Source organism: Argiope bruennichi, chromosome 3, assembly GCF_947563725.1.
Source record: "Argiope bruennichi chromosome 3, qqArgBrue1.1, whole genome shotgun sequence".
Classification (NCBI taxonomy): Eukaryota; Metazoa; Arthropoda; class Arachnida; order Araneae; family Araneidae; genus Argiope; species Argiope bruennichi.
The window spans coordinates 92,645,871-92,662,478 of record NC_079153.1 but is presented as its reverse complement, the minus strand read 5'-3'; the positions used below and the strand labels follow the sequence as shown (position 1 = coordinate 92,662,478).

The window sequence follows — 16,608 nt, the reverse complement described above, 5'->3', positions numbered from 1 at the left end:
GGAAAAAAGGTGGATATCTAATTAGATAAGGGGATATCTAATTAGATAACATCTTAGGGACATTCTCGCAACTCTGAGCTGATGTCAGTGGATTAGGATGGCATCTGAGAAAGCACACACTTCAAACATCTGAACCGTTTCATTGGAAGGATATTCGATTCTTAAATAATTTAACGTGAACCTGACACATTTACACGGTATACAATTGTGAGACTCAAACCCACGGTTTTCAAGGACCGAAATCGAGATTCGGCAACTTAAAAGACAGTATATATGGCATGGTCAACCTTACAAATTGATAAAGAGAGAAGATAAGAAGATCAAACAAAATGTGAATCTGGACCACATACTTTATCTCAATGATTTAAAAAAAAATAGGGAAGCTTTTTACCTTTTTCTTAAGAATATATGATTCAGAAAGATATTTTAATCTTTCGCTCTTCTACAATAGCTTAGGAAATGTAGAAAGCATTTGTCTGTTTCTATGCCTTCCTTTAAAAGGATATTTATAGAATGTTTCAAAAGGCATTTCATTAGTTTTAAATTTTAATGTTGACGTTTTTTCAATTTATGAAATATTATAATATATTATTCGAAGTAAGATAATTAAAATCGTTCAAAAATAGTAAAAGAATTAACCTTTCTTTGCATGATTTTATCCTTTTTGTGAACGATTACGTGTTAATCTCAGTACAAAATCTTCAATGATCCTCTCTTCTAAATTTCTCCACTCATTGTTGCTTTTATTAGCAAAAAAAATCTCAGATTAGTTATAAAAAATATTCAAGAAATCGCGCGTTTTTTCCGACAACAACAAACAACGGAATGACAAGTTTAAACCCGCTAAAATGATTGTAACATTTTATTTTATTTTTTATAGCTATCTTCCTTACTACGCAATAGTCGTGAAAAAAGTTGCCAGCAGCAACCAATTTACAGTACACTTGTTTTGAGTGCAATTTATTGTTCACTAAATGTTAAAATGGAAATTTCATACAAAGTAGAATTAAGGAATGTATAGAAAAAAAATTGTTTCACAATCTTATTGTTATTTTCTCTCCCAGTGTCTGACGATTTTTTCTTTAATTAAGTCTATTTAAAATCTTCCTTTACAAATACATTACCACAGAGCAATCTCGATATCAATAACTATTTCAGTTTAAGCATAGCATGTAGCAATCATGTTACATCTTTAACGTTATCACTAATGCCATTCTACTACCACTCGGCAAACCCAACTATTTAATATTACGCTAGGAGATGGGTTTTATATGGGTTTTACCACACCATCCAATTTGAAAAGCCCGAACACTCCGAATGGAATCAGCATGATTGGAATTCCAATACTCTTGGGAGGAATTAAATATTGACTTGGTGGAACACATAGAATATTGATTTCAGCGCAGACCATAATAATGTCCAACCAACCAATACACCTTGTTTACATAGATCCAGATCAACGGTACTGGCATGTTTACATGCTCAAATCATGGTGAGGCTATTACTACGCTTTGTCATTTCACGGTACAAAGGATTGATGTGTGCGCAGAGATTGCAATATATCTCCCATGCACTTATTTCGCTGTAAGTTTGGACGCGGCGATAATAATAAAAGGGATGCCTGATATCAGGTTTGTCATAAAGCACGAATGAAGTGGTACAGCATTCATTTCCAATGAATTGATAAAGCATCGTTGGAAAATATGCTAATTCATTAAAGTCAGTGTCTGGATGAAAGATGATGATAAATGGGCAGTTTGGATTGTTTCCACAGATAGATGGTTTCATCATTAGCTATTTTGAATATTGTGCTGCTTCTTCACGATTTAGAAAATAGCGGATTGGATTTGGAATTGCTGAAATGATAGTTTATCACACATAATTAAATTTTTGTAATATGATACACAATAATAGAATTATGTGCTAACTACATTTCATTGCAGTTGCCTGTGCTATATTAAATTAATATACGGATAAATATTCAACAATATTATACAATATTATTTAATATCATACGATGGTGCACAATATATGTGTGCTACTGAAGTAATGCTCAAATGATATAAAAATAATTCTAAATTCCACTTGTTGATGCATTTTAAACGCTTCTTCATAGAATGAATTTTAAATATAGCGAGAAACAAATTGATAAACATTTCTAACAATCTATTTAAAGCCTTTAATGTTGTTAAAAAATATTTTATCCTTAAAATCTTCTGACATGATATTTTGTCTTTTTCATATCTTTAAGAAAGAGTAGCCAGTGAATGAAGCTCAATATTTAGGTAAAATATTATACTCTAAGAGCAGGTTATTTTGAGAGTAAAGTAAAAACTATAAATCGTAGTCATCTAAACAAAACTACTTCGCAATAATTTGCTATGTCTCGAACATTTAAACAATTTAGTTTTACGTACCCCTAATCAATATTTTTGGCAATAAAAATATATTTTCAAATCAAATTTTATTTAATTTCATAGAGACTTTTTTCCCTCAGGATTTCTGTTTGAATTCCTCGAATAGGAATTTAATCTTGACGGATTTCGAGGACAAGCACCTGTTCTATCTATCGGAGCTTTACATTAGGTGCTTTATCAATTTCAATGGAAATGTAAATTCGCTTATTTAGAACATCCGGATAGAGTTGTCGTTTCTGTTTTGCACAGATATTCTCCTTGAGGTTCAGAATTCTCTGATATTGATTGATAAACAGTTTTATCTTACAATTAAGTTGAAAAAGAACGATTGTAATTAACTAAATGAATCAACATTTATTAGTTAAGCAAAAATTTAAGGGCTTTAATTTATTGCTTAATTTTTATAATAAGAAGGCATTTGTCTAACAACAGTTATAAACAAGAAATTCACAACACACATATACAAGTTAAATCTGAAATTACAAGGACAAATTTTAAGGAGGGAGGGGAATCAATCATACAGAAGCAAATAATTTTTACACTGGAACATGGAATCAGAAACACGAAGAGAATTTTGAAAGAAAACTAATATACATTAACTCCACCAACATATTTTGAAGAATAACAATACACGAAGATGGTAAAACTTCTGACAGGATATTGTTCTAACATTTACTTTAAGCATTCCAAAGGTTAAAATTTCATCTGTCAAGCTGAGTATGGTTTGTGATGTTCATTTTAAGAAACTGTATCGTTATGCTACTGTGAATTTGTACTATTCTTAATTAGATTTCACATTTTGATTTTGATTATTTGTTTATATGTTTGTATTGCGTCGAAGTTTGATTGGGTTAGCCGACCAAATTATTGTTTTCTTCATCAGAACGGTATGAATACGCTAAGGTATTTCGGAAAATAACCCTCGTTTTACTTCCAAAATATCACATAATTACACTTGAATGTAATTAAACTGTAATTAAAGCTTCTGGTTGTAAGCTAACGTTTATTGACATTTCTTTTTGAAAAATTATCTGAATTCTAATAATGTAAATTGTTTAATTAGTAATTTATGTAAATCATAAAATGCATAATAATTTACCTACTTAAATTATCTCTTGTTTCTCAGATCAAATTAAAAATGGTTATTTCGCAATATTTTGCTCCGAAATTATTCAGAGAAAATCGAAAAAAAATCTGTGCATAAAAAAGTCAATAATAGTCAATAGTCTGTGATTAAAATAGTCAATAAAATTCAAATGAAGAACCGAAATTAGACCAGACTGAATAAAGGATAGATTTTATAGAATAATAATGTACTTATCTTGAGTAGTTTAACTCTATGTCTCCATTCTAAAACTTTCTCTTAATTATACAACAATGATTATATGAAAAATTATATATATCATCCGAATGCGCATATGTATAGACTTAGTTTCTAAAATATTAAAAAAAGTACTAGTGTAAAGTATACATAAAAATTTATTTTCAAAAATTGTTGGAAATTATACAAGATAAAAATAACACTGACGCTACTGAAAAGTATATTTCAGTAGCATCATATAATTTTACAATGAATTAGAAATGGTTATTTCGTAATGTTTTGCTCCGAAATTATTCAGAGAAAATCTAAAAAAAAAAAATCTTTATTGAATTTTTAATTAAAATTTTAAAAAAATTCTTATTCAGAACTTATTATCCAAGAAATTTTCTGCGAAAAATATTTCGCGCCAAGTTTGGCAACTCTTGAGTTCACAGTCTACGCTGTAAATGGTTTTTCAAAGATTTTTGCGTCGTAAATGACGCAATTTACAAACAGTATTCCCATCAATAAACATTACCATGTTGAAAAGTAAAGACGTAGATCTTATACAACAAAATGTGAAGATATGATTTCGGCGAACAATTCAATAACACTGTCTTAACAACATGGCTTTAAAAAAAAAGCAAGATAGATAATTCAGAAAAACTTTCTAGTCTAAACCAACAATCCATTATGTCGCTAATGGGCACTTACTTTTTCTTGTACTCTCTAGTTGCATTATTCAACACAGTGGTGTTTGCTTCTTACATATTTTAGACGATTATTTAGGTTTGAAGTTTCCGCCTTGAGTGGTGACACTAATGGAAGTACACTGTGGTGGATGCATCAATATCAAAAATTCACTTTACACCCTAATGTGCCGTTTTGTTGTCAAATGTTTTAAAAAGGGACGACACACGAATAAAACAGAAAAGTAAGAATGGCAACAAATGGAAACAACAAGTGAAAATGACGGATATTCGACTTCAAAAAATTTACAATGCTATCTTTTTTTTTTTTTCTCTGCTTAACTTTATTTTTATAACAAATTTATAAAGAAATGTTTTGACTAGATCTTAATGATTTATATCGATAAATAAGGTAAATATGAGTTATTTAATTCATAACCCAATTATCTTTTATTGTGAGTGTATTATCTTATATAAGCATTATCATAAAACAGGCTATATTATTATTTTATGAATATAATGACTGCAATTATATTATAATTTAAAAATAAATAGTTTTTTTTTCAGTCATTGAAAATGATGCAGAGCTAAGATGAAAGGTAATTAAATAAGAATTTATACTGTTTCAATAATCTATGCTGAAAAATCTAATACTGAAATAATTATTTAATATAAAAAATAATAATTTAATGTTGAGAGTCTTTGATGAATGATAAAGTTATAAAAAAAGGCCTTTATGCTAGAAAGAAATTAAATTTCTGCATTACTTTCCTAGATAATAAAGCAGAAATATATTTTTGAATTTCTAAACAAATTTCGTTATTTTCTATATAGTTAAAAGAATGAGTCACCGCTTTTTAAATATGGAATCGGCTGCCAGAATAATCGTTTTTTTAATTATTTTAATAAAGAGGTAGGAATTCGATGATGTAATCTCATATTAAATCAGTGTTAGGATTTTGTAAACGTAGATAAAATCCTCAAAAAGCTGTTTTTAAAAACACGATTTTATTTTTGATATAAATGTAGAATTTTCATTATAATTATTTTCTACTCCACCTCACTTTTTATTTACCAATTCATTATTACAAGGAGTATGGGATCATGAAATGAATTTTCTTTTAATTCACTATAAAGTTAAAAAGAAATATTTAACCATATGAATAGGTTATCTGACAGTTACGAAAATAGTAAAATACTGCATTATCATTGAAAACATATGTGTAAATGGTCAATAATTTACAATACAAAACCCTTCATCTTTATAAACATGAAACCAGTTGAACTTAATAAATAAAATTATGTAAGAAGCGAAGCAAAGCAAAGATTTCTTTTTAGTAAATAATTTTTAAATTTAACCTCAATTCAGTGATTCAATGGGGGGGTTTCAATTCAGTTGAGAAAGGTTTCCAAATTCTGAATTCAGATTTTTTTTTTTTAAATCCCCGAACCTTTCCAATCGGTAAAATCAAATGCCTCATATATGAAGAAGAGAATCGCTTTGTATCAACTCATCTTAACCTTAATGTTCATTTTGTATAGTATACCATACATACAAGTTTATAAAAATGTACTACCACTATAAAATAATTTTTATAAACTTGTATGTATGGTATACTATACAAAATCAGATGCTATACAAAATGAGGTATACTATACAAAATCAGAAGCTATAGAAAATGAGGTATACTATACAAAATGTATAGCTGCTTTTTTTTGCATACATTTTGTATACAAAAATGTATATACAAAAATGTATATACAAAATGTATATACATTTTTTTTTCTTTTTGCTTTTCTTCAAAAAAGCAATCTTGCCACGATAAGCGTTAATAAGAGGTGTAATCATTCAGATTCCCTGAATATCAATCAGGGCTGGGATATATAAAAATTTAATTCAAAAATAAAACTAGCTGCACTGTTGGATTGAATTGTGTTTAATTGCAAAGTGATAAATTTATTATATTTATACTTTTTATCGGCTTTTCAAAAATGGTGGATGTATAGCTTAGCGTGTATTAATTTGGATTCATTTAACTTGAAATGATATGGTTCAATCAGGGGACAATTTAAACAATACGTGGTTTTAAAAAATTGTAGCAGGGGTTAAATGTATATCATTAAAAATATAAAATATATTATAAATTGTAGATTCAGTATTGAAATTGCATGTTACTTACCTATATACTATTAACAAAGATAACAGAATGTATCACCACCTGGAAAAAAAGAACTAAAATGAGAATTTGGAACAAAACATTAAATAATTGCATAATAACTATTTTGCCAGTAAATACATGACATAAAATTCAATCAAAACTTTAAATAATTGCCCAATAACGTTTTACCATTAAATACATGACGTAAAATTCAATACACGTGGTTATGTTTCTAGCTAAGTACTACATTTTCTATTAAAAATAAGAAGCAAGTTTAATTTTAGAACTTCCATTTGATCTTGATGAATACTTACAAAAAAATTTCAACTTAAAGAAGAAATGATGCACCATAATGCGATATTAAATAATTTTTCCTTAAAAAAGAATAAAACCAACTTATTTAATACATGCGTATAGCATTAAATAAAATATTGAATCTTGATGCATAATGTGCTTTATGGCAACCATTTACTCTCAAGTTTAGTTTTATTTTAAAAAGAAAAATTATCTGAAAAATGAAGCTGAACGATAAAAGGTTGAATCAGCATGCCCGAGATTAAAAATGGAATTTTCTAGCTTTAAGCTTAAGCAAATGCAAGGGTTTTTAGTTCAATTTAATCTTACGAATAAATCGAAAACACGCATTTCCAGGGATTCGAAGATTTTCCTTCTTTATTCCAATCACGAACACGGGAATAAAACAAAATAAATTCTATAGAAATTGTTTCTAAATAGCTTTTGTATAATTCGAGATCAGAACAGAATTTAAACTCTTGTTCTTGCAAAAGTTTTATTTTATGAAGGTATTTACTTGTTGACTTTGTTTATTTCGAAATTTAGTCTTAAATTCCTTAAAAATGTATTCAATCCAGTTTAGGCCTGAAGTAACAATTGAATAACATTTTTATTTGAGAATTGGCTGGCATGATACAAAGTGTAATGCTATGTATTCTACAAAGTCAAAGTTTGGTTGGCCGCATTACGACTTTTTTTAATATAAGATAATTTGCATGATCCGTATACATTATTGAACTCATTGTTCATTGAGCAATGAAAATTGATTGAACTGTTTACACAGAATCATTATTCAAGATTGTGAAAGATCATTTGTTTCCATTAACACAAGCACTCTATTCTGCTTTACATTGATTGTATTTATTAAGGTGTATGTACACACTTGAAACTTCGAAAATCGTTCAAAATATCGAATGTTTTTTAATTGCTTAATAATGTTCTCTGATCCTTTATCTTCCAAACAATATTAAGATGTTGTCAATATTCGAAATATTTCTAGAGTTATAATTATTTTTCTTGAGGTGCTTTCATTAAAAACTCTAGTAACGGTTTTTTTAAACTCATTTTATGAAGAATATTTTTCCACTATGTTGCTTCATTCAAAGAATCATAACTCAACAAGAAATGAACCAAATACAGTTATTGATATATCAAAATAATCTGTATGAAATAGCGGATTTGTTGTGTCTCAGACAAAGTTAGATTCATAGAAATAAATTTTTAATAGCTATTTAAAAGTTAAAATGGCAGAAAAAATCCCGCTTTTTTTATTCATCGTTGATGAAAAAATTGTTAAAAAAACTATATTTTTTATAACTTGATTCAGGCAGACAACATGAAGACTAATATTAGGCATCATTTCCAACTAGAATTGTGTTTATGTACTAATTAGAATTTATCATGTTTCAAAAAATAGGCTAATTAGCTCATTAAATATTAATTAATATATTAATAATTAGTGCAATGTGGTTTTTTCTCACTGAAATGAATTTAAACATATATTAATGACCTACTGAGAAAAAACTGGATTTTTAAAGTTAAAAAAAAATCTTCTAGTGTGTACGTACACCTTAATTTGCTCTTCACACATTTGCATTAAAATTGTAAATCCTTTTAGAATTATTTCCTAAATAATAGATTAGTGGACTCATATGATAGAACGCATAATGATCCGCATCAGAAATGCAAATTCTTCAAAAATTAACAACAAACTAGGATATAATTGATGGAAATGACATAAGAATTCCTTTATAACAGATGAGTCTATGTTGATAAATTGTGCGTGAATCAAAATTTGTCAGATATCTCAGCTAGAGATTAACTCTCATAATTTAACACGTGTTCGAAAATATATCAAAAGAAAAAAGAAAAAAAGTCAACCGAAAATTATTTAAATGCATGCTGTTATTTTTTTGCGATCAGAATTCTGCTTAGAATAGTGTTTTCTTTCTCTGAGTAAATGCACTTGTCTCTCTGAAATCCCAAGTTTTACCAACTCGTCAAAGCTATGTCATGTGTTACCAAATAACCCGATACCAAATTACTAACCATAATTACCAAAATGCGATACCCGACTCTCATAATACCCCACAAAATGGAGAATAATTCAATATTAGTAAATTACTAAAAAAATATAAATAAAAATTTGTCTTTGTTACAGATATTTGATCATACAATAAGAAAACTGATGGTTTATAAAATAATACAAAATCTCCAATTATATATAAAATCTTATCTCTTGTTTGCAATAAAAGCTGTGAAATTCCCAAATAACGAAATTATTATGGGTTTTTTTTTCCTTCAGTTTGTTATGTAATTTAGGGAAATTTATTTTAATCATGAGACACTATGGGAAGAAAATTAGGTCTGAATATTAATCATGAATGAAACATCCTATACATTAAATGGTAATAATAAAATAGTAAGAAAGCAAAATTATAAAAACAAAGAATTACAATTCCTAATTCTACAATTACAACATCATGTAAAATATAAAACAATGCCAAAATCTGAATCGCATTTTTTAATCTCTTAGGTTATATTTTCAATAATGACGTCAATTCCATTCATTTTTTGAATTAGTTTTAATTATTTTCCAATGAGATAATAGCCATACAAAAACAAAATATCGCTTTAAAAAATTAAACTTTCAGTTTGCTAATAATAATCAGTAAATTATCAGTAAGGCATTCCTCAAAGATGGCTCATCTCTACATACAGATCGTGCTTTATCGCAATTGCCGAATGTTCAAATCAATCTAAGATTAGAAATTGTTTCTGAAGAACAGCAGAACAGTGACATTCCAGATGGACAATATGTGCAATTTCATTGGTTTTCCAGAAACTTTGTTGCCTGCATCATATGCCTTTGGCAGACTTTTAGTTCCAAAGTAAAAGATGACGTACAAAAAGTGGCTGACACACCGATATTGTTACGAAGACTTTTTTCCGACATTCTTTGCCAGTTTTATTAGAAAGAAGCAAGAATGAAGTTTTTTAACACTTTAGACATCTTCTGACTGGAAAGCCTTCGGGCATTGATACCTGATGATAAAGAAAGAGTTTTTACCAAAGGATGAGCACGTTCTGAAACGCTTGGAAGACATCCGAATGTTCGACAATTGTTTTCCTTAAAATTAGGCTTAGCGATGAACTGATTTTCAATTTAGCTTCTCAGATGCTTTGTTCTTAAAACGGAATTAATTTGATATCTGTTTCGCTAATTTAGTCAAATCTGAAATCGATGCGGTTGTTGATAAAAGCGATAGCAAAATCGATATCAGTTGGCATCTTCAAAGAATATTTGAAAGCGAAATTAAATGCTGATTGTTTATTTAAACATTGTGATTACGAGCAATAATTAGTTAATTAAAGAATCTTTATATTTGGCGCACAATAATTATTGTAAATACTTTGTTTCAGTTCTCGAAAGAAATTCAATGTATACAGGGATTGGACATAATTATTCTAGATGCTTCATGGTTCCTTCATAATGGTTTTCAGTGATATTAACTGATAACAGGCATTGATTGAAACCATCGAATTGATTTAATTTATTTTTAACACTATACATTACTATCTATTACTAGGACATTATCGTAATTTGTAACACATTATATAAAGAAAAGTTCAAGGATATTAAATTCGTTCAATTTATCGTGTTTTATTTTTCTATGATTGTTATAAGGAAACATCAGAGCAACAAATTATTCGTAAATATTTATTAATTCACCATCTACTGCGATATACTACACTCAATATTTTTTCGACGGGAAATACCTTCATAGTTCGCAGCAAATGTTCTTTTACTACAATAATATATTCAACTAGCGTAAACGGTTTTCTCCGTACTTTCTAACATTATCTAAAATACATGTCCTTGCATGCTATTAACAATATTGTAAAGACACCTGGCTAACAATAATAACGATAGATTACCTCGCAATTAGTCTTTTTTTTACTAAATATTGTCTCAAGGTTGTTTTTTTTCGGTTTTTTTTAACTCAATTTCAAATATTATTGCAGCTGAAAATGTATTGCAGAAATAATTCTAATGCGCATTCTTTTTTCAGCTATTCTCCATTTGGGAAACTCGGTAATTTTAAAAATATATTGTCATTACAATCAAATATATTTTCAGGCAATATAAAATCGCATATCAATAATGCTAAATGCTTTTAAAAGTTGGTAAAATATTTATAGAATTTCGTAATTGATATTTAATATTTTAAATGAAGCATTCACGATGCTTTATTATAACACAGTAATAAATTTGCAAATATTTTAGCATAGCTGCTTGTAATCAGTGGATAAGCGTTCCCTTATAAAAACGATAAGTCTTAGAATCGAATAACGCTTGTGGTTGCCTTTCTACGGGATTTTGCAAACAGATGTTTCATTGTTTTGCAACTTATCAATATTGAAAATGCAATTTCGATCTAAAAAAAATCTTTCATGATCTAAAATCCAACTTCGGAGCACTTTTTTTTTTCAATAAATACTTCTGCCAATTGGCTGCATCCGCAAGCATTGAAACTAAAATTAATCGATGTGGGATTGTATAAAAATGGAATGGCCTTAGAAAAAAAATGTCAAATAAAAGTAAGCAAAGAAATCTGAAATTCTTCAATTTTGTTTAAAATACTGATTGTAAATGTTTATAAATAGATTTAGCAGAGCCAAAAAAATATTTTTAATTAAACTTGAAATAGCAAATGTATTCTAGTCTTTTTTTAATGAAGAACCTAATTGACACAAAATTATAAATAATAAATTGTAAACAAAAATATTTTTCCTGTCTAATAAACTCTAAAAATCTAGTTAGTGTTAACTAACTTTTATTAATAAATTATTAAAGAGTAGCTTCAATTGATCATTTTTCTTTTAAATACAAAAACAGATCCGTTAAATAATTAAAAGCAAGTAAAAAAAGACAAAAATTATAAACAATGACGTAAAAATACACTGTTTTACAATATTTTACAATATTCTCAATGCTAGAACAATTAGGTACTCCAAATAGGAAATTTAATGGCATACATCATTGAAAAATCAGCACTGATTGTCTAAAAACGATTAACTTAAATTAATCGATTGAATAAAAAAATACAAAAAATAAAAACTAAGGAATATAAATAGAAGCGATATTCATAGAAAAAAATAGAATCAATTTAAAAACTTCATTTTCAGAGGAATTTCTACGAATTAATTAATTGAATTCAATTTAAAAATAAAAATATGACAATACCATTGGGGAAAAAAGTTGCAAAGTTTGAAAAAAACTTATCAAATTTCTTTAGTTATACTTATTTTAATTAATATACGCTTAAAAGAAACTATACATTATTTCAATTCTTTTACCAGTAATATGTATAAAAGAACATTACATGAAAAACAACCAATCGCATTCCGTTAAAGATTTTTATTCATATTTTTCGAATACTTTGAAAGAAGTTTTACAACACTTCATAATAAATAGGCTTTAAAAGAAAAACGTTTAAAAAATACTTTTAATAATATATAATTTACTTTTTGTAAATGTCAATTTTAATGAAAAATGCACTCAAATTTATTTAAATAGTATTTTTAAAGCATTAAAAAAAGATAAAGGAACCAAAAGACTACTTTGATCCAAACTTTTCGAAAGTAAACTCATACTGTTTTGAATATTCCTGCTTTTTCTATATAAATTTCGTTTATCTTTTAGGCAAAAATTGTATTCAAGAGTATCATATCTAAAGAGTATCTTTTACCATATTATATACTATGGGAATATAAACATTGTTTACTGAAGATATCTAAACTGAAATGATGAATACATAATTTATGACAATATATGTATACGAACTTTATATAAAATAGTTTCCATATTTTATTTAGTTTCGAAAGAGAACATAGTTATAAATTTGCTGGCTGTAAATGCGCGTATTTCAGAAAGATGTGAAGAAACAATTCAATTCTATTGTATATCATTGGTTGAAATAGAAATATAGAACCAGCGAGAACGGCTTCCCCTAAACGTTTGCGTAAACTCTTTACTAAAGATAGTTTTCTTCCCCGTATAAAAATTGTAGACTTTGGGCAAGACTATGCTCAATATCTTGAATGCCATGAGTGCTCAGATTTTGATTTTTAGTGCTTCTTATATCATCGTTTTGTGTTCTGTAGTATAGTAAAAAAAATCGGGCAGTGCTTTTGGATGACTTTCTGTTGAATGATTAAAATGAAATTTACCCGAGCGACAATTTTAATATCAAGGTCACATCTATGTCAAGAAGCAGTTGAATTTTTGAAATATCATGTTTACATATACATACAATCCAGTTTCAATAAATATTGAACCTACGAAAATGTGAAGGAAAATATTCAAAATAATTATCAACTTTTAATATAAAATCGGTTCAATTTGAAAAAGAAAAAATAAGACAAACTAAAAAATGACAAAGTTACATTGGTATTTTTAAGTCCAATTATCTGCACTATAAATAAGTTTTTTTTTTTTAATAATATTTTTAACCTTGAGTAAACATAATTTGTAACTGTTTTTGACACCAATATTATAGATATGTATCAAATTTTTGAATTTCGTCGTGTAATAAGAAGAGGTCAAAATTGTATACTAAATCTTCAACTCTATACAATACAATTAAACACAGGAAAACATACTAGAAAATTGAATAGAAAACTTCTATTTCTGTGCTCTAAAAAAATTACTTTTTGCCATATTGGCACCTCTAGGTCCAATGTATCTCTAAGCATGGAAGTACACCTTGAATGTTTTTTAAATTAATATTGTTTTGGTTTATTAATAGTATTGCTAGCATCATTGTGGAAAATAATATAGATTTGTTGATACTAAAAATATGGATTTGTATCAAATTTTGGACCTCGTTGCCCAGTAGGAAGAGAAAAAAAAATATGCTCAATCTTCATATCTGAGTGGCAGTACTATATATTTAAACAGCTAAAGTATATTTAGCTAATAGTATAAGAACTAAGAGTATAAGAGCTTAGTATAAGAACTATATATTTAACAGACCTAGAGTATATTTAGCTAAGAGTATAAGAACTAAGAGTATAATAGCTTAGTATAAGAACTATATATTTAACAGAACTGGAGTATATTTATCTAAGAGTATAAGAGCTTAGTATAAGAACTATATATTTAACAGAACTAGAGTATATTTATCTAAGAGTATAAGAGCTTAGTATAAGAACTATATATTTAACAGAACTAGAGTATATTTAGCTAAGAGTATAAGATCTTAGTATAAGAGCTATATATTTAACAGAACTAGAGGAAATTTAGACAGCTGAGCAAATAAATTTTTTGCTGTTTGTCCCAAATTCCAATATGGAGTAGAGCAAAAAAATGCCATACTTGGCAATATGGGAAACAGATCAAGGTCAGTAACAGAATGTTAACAAGCATATGCGCTCACACAAAACGGTAACAGAACTGTGACAAAATTTTGAATTTATGATTTTTATATTTTAAGTAATCATAATTTTCTATTTTTAATTAAAATATTTTATCCATTGACATTATCGTCATGCCTTCATCTAAAAGGACTACATACAAAGAGTTAAACAGAACCCCAGAGAGATTTATTTTTATCTGCATAATTCCGTAATTTGTTAAAATTTTCGATAAAATCATAGTATCTGGTATGCATTTAATAACTTAGACTAAATTTAAAGGTACAAAAACATTAATTATTTTTCGAAGTTTTTGCTGTTATTTATGCAATCATTGACTCCGTGTCTCTGAAACTGCTTATAATTCGAGTAGTGCAAAAACAATAAATGAATATTCTTAAAATAATATTTTTAAATACTGTATTCTTCATTTTTGTTTGTTAAATTCTAAAAGTTATTGACATTAGTGTAATTCCGTAATATCTAAACAAAGTAGATTACCATTAAAAGATTGTGTGGTTTTTTTTTTTCTTATAACATCTTTCCAACATTTAATATTATAACATTTAACATTTTTAATATTATTATTTTTAATGTTTTTGGTAACCGCATGATTTCCAGAATGTATTTGCGCTTCCAAAATAAATTCCAATTCTGTTTACAAAAGAAAATAACAATAACAACACTGGAATCATTTTGACTCATGTTTCTGCCCACGTGAGGCAATTGATGTCTTCATTTACGGGTTAACACATACATTAAGTAAGTGAAAACAAACAAGAAGTTAAATATATTTATCTCATATTCAATATTCTTCCTAAAACATATTCATGTCACTAAGAAAAACTCGCGAAAACACATTTATACATAGCCTTAACACAATCCCTTTTGGAGTGAAATTATTTACTATTCCTCTTTCCCAAACTAAGAATTATAAATGAATGCTAGTATAATAAGGGCGAAAAAGGAAGAAAAAAAAAAAGTCTCGAAAGCAGAAGAAAATCTTTTCGCGTCCCTCCTCCCTTAAAACTACTTTCGAAATTCAAGATTTCATTTGTGCCCGGGGTCTTTTCAGCTTTAGAGTCGTAAAATTCTTTTTCCTTTAACATGACAACGAGGTTTTCCATTCGAGGAACTCTTCGGTACCGTTAATTCTCCAGGATTCACTCTTTCAGTAGAAAAGGAAATCCCATTTGCATAGGGTATCTGCAGCTCGCTCCTAATTGTATGCAAATGGCGGCACATTGCGTAATTGGAAGATTTGCATCAATTAATTTCCGTGGAACCGATTTTTAGCTATGAGTCAAGCCAGCTTCTTTCATTCCCGTAGCACTGCGCATGCGTGAGGGTTGATAATTGAAGGAATTGGTCATATGTCACTGGGGTGAATGTTTCCTTTTTCTTTCTGTTTAAAGAAAAAAAGTAATTATCATAGTCAGGTAATAAAGGCCCATGCTGTTCTGCATTGATTGCTTCATTTGAACGTTCTGGGTTGTTTGAAAATCCTTATTGGTCGGGAGTTGAATAATAGGTGTTATTAATATCTAGATATGCTTGTTATGATTATAAGTAATACATATAAAAAATATGCATTTATTAAATGTTTTAGATTTGAATTCTTTCAATCTCTTGTCTTTAAATCTTAAAATAACGGCCAAGATATATATATAAATATAAGTAAAAGAAATGGTATAGGCATTGCTTATGATAAGTCCAAACAAACAATTTTATCAAAAAAAAAAAGTCCTTTTTTGATATAATGATGTTCAGTTACTTGTGAAAATTTTTAGTTTCTTTTAATATGATAAAGTTTATGAGATTCAAATGTTATCTTAAAATTGTGGCTACCATGTAGGTAGGACATACATGACGAGAAATAAAACCGGTTCAAATACTCTACAGTTCCGATCGTTAGGGCGATAATTATCAAATTGCTCTTGGATAGCAGATAATTATTACTATATCTTTTTTAATTTCAAATCATCATTCATTCAAGTTAAACAAAATTGTATCAAACTGTTTATGGATAACTTCTGCGTATTTTATTGTATAAAGCAATTTTACAACACTTTCAAAGTAAAAAATTTTTAGTGAATGAATAAAAGTTTCAAATTAATTTAATAAATGAATAAATTTTAAATTAAAAAAATCACAAAACAGATTTTTATTGAATCATTTCAAAATTTTGAGAATTTTTAAAATTTTTTTTGAAAAATATTAGAATTTTCAAAACTCCTTCAGAAACAGACATCTTGAAAATGCAATTGGTGGTCAAACGAAAATGTACAAAACAACACTATGGGTATAAATGAAGACTTAATTCAAAGTAT

General features: G+C 27.7%; 1 protein-coding gene across 1 annotated transcript in view; it reads right to left on the bottom strand.

Moving 5' to 3' along the window:
- Positions 1–16,608, bottom strand: part of LOC129963973 (protein O-mannosyl-transferase Tmtc3-like) — a 334,865-nt gene that overhangs the window by 231,695 nt on the left and 86,562 nt on the right. The window contains exon 2 of the mRNA XM_056078611.1: positions 6,587–6,625. The gene's annotated coding sequence lies outside the window, so the exon portion shown is untranslated. The remainder of the gene's footprint in view (positions 1–6,586; positions 6,626–16,608) is intronic.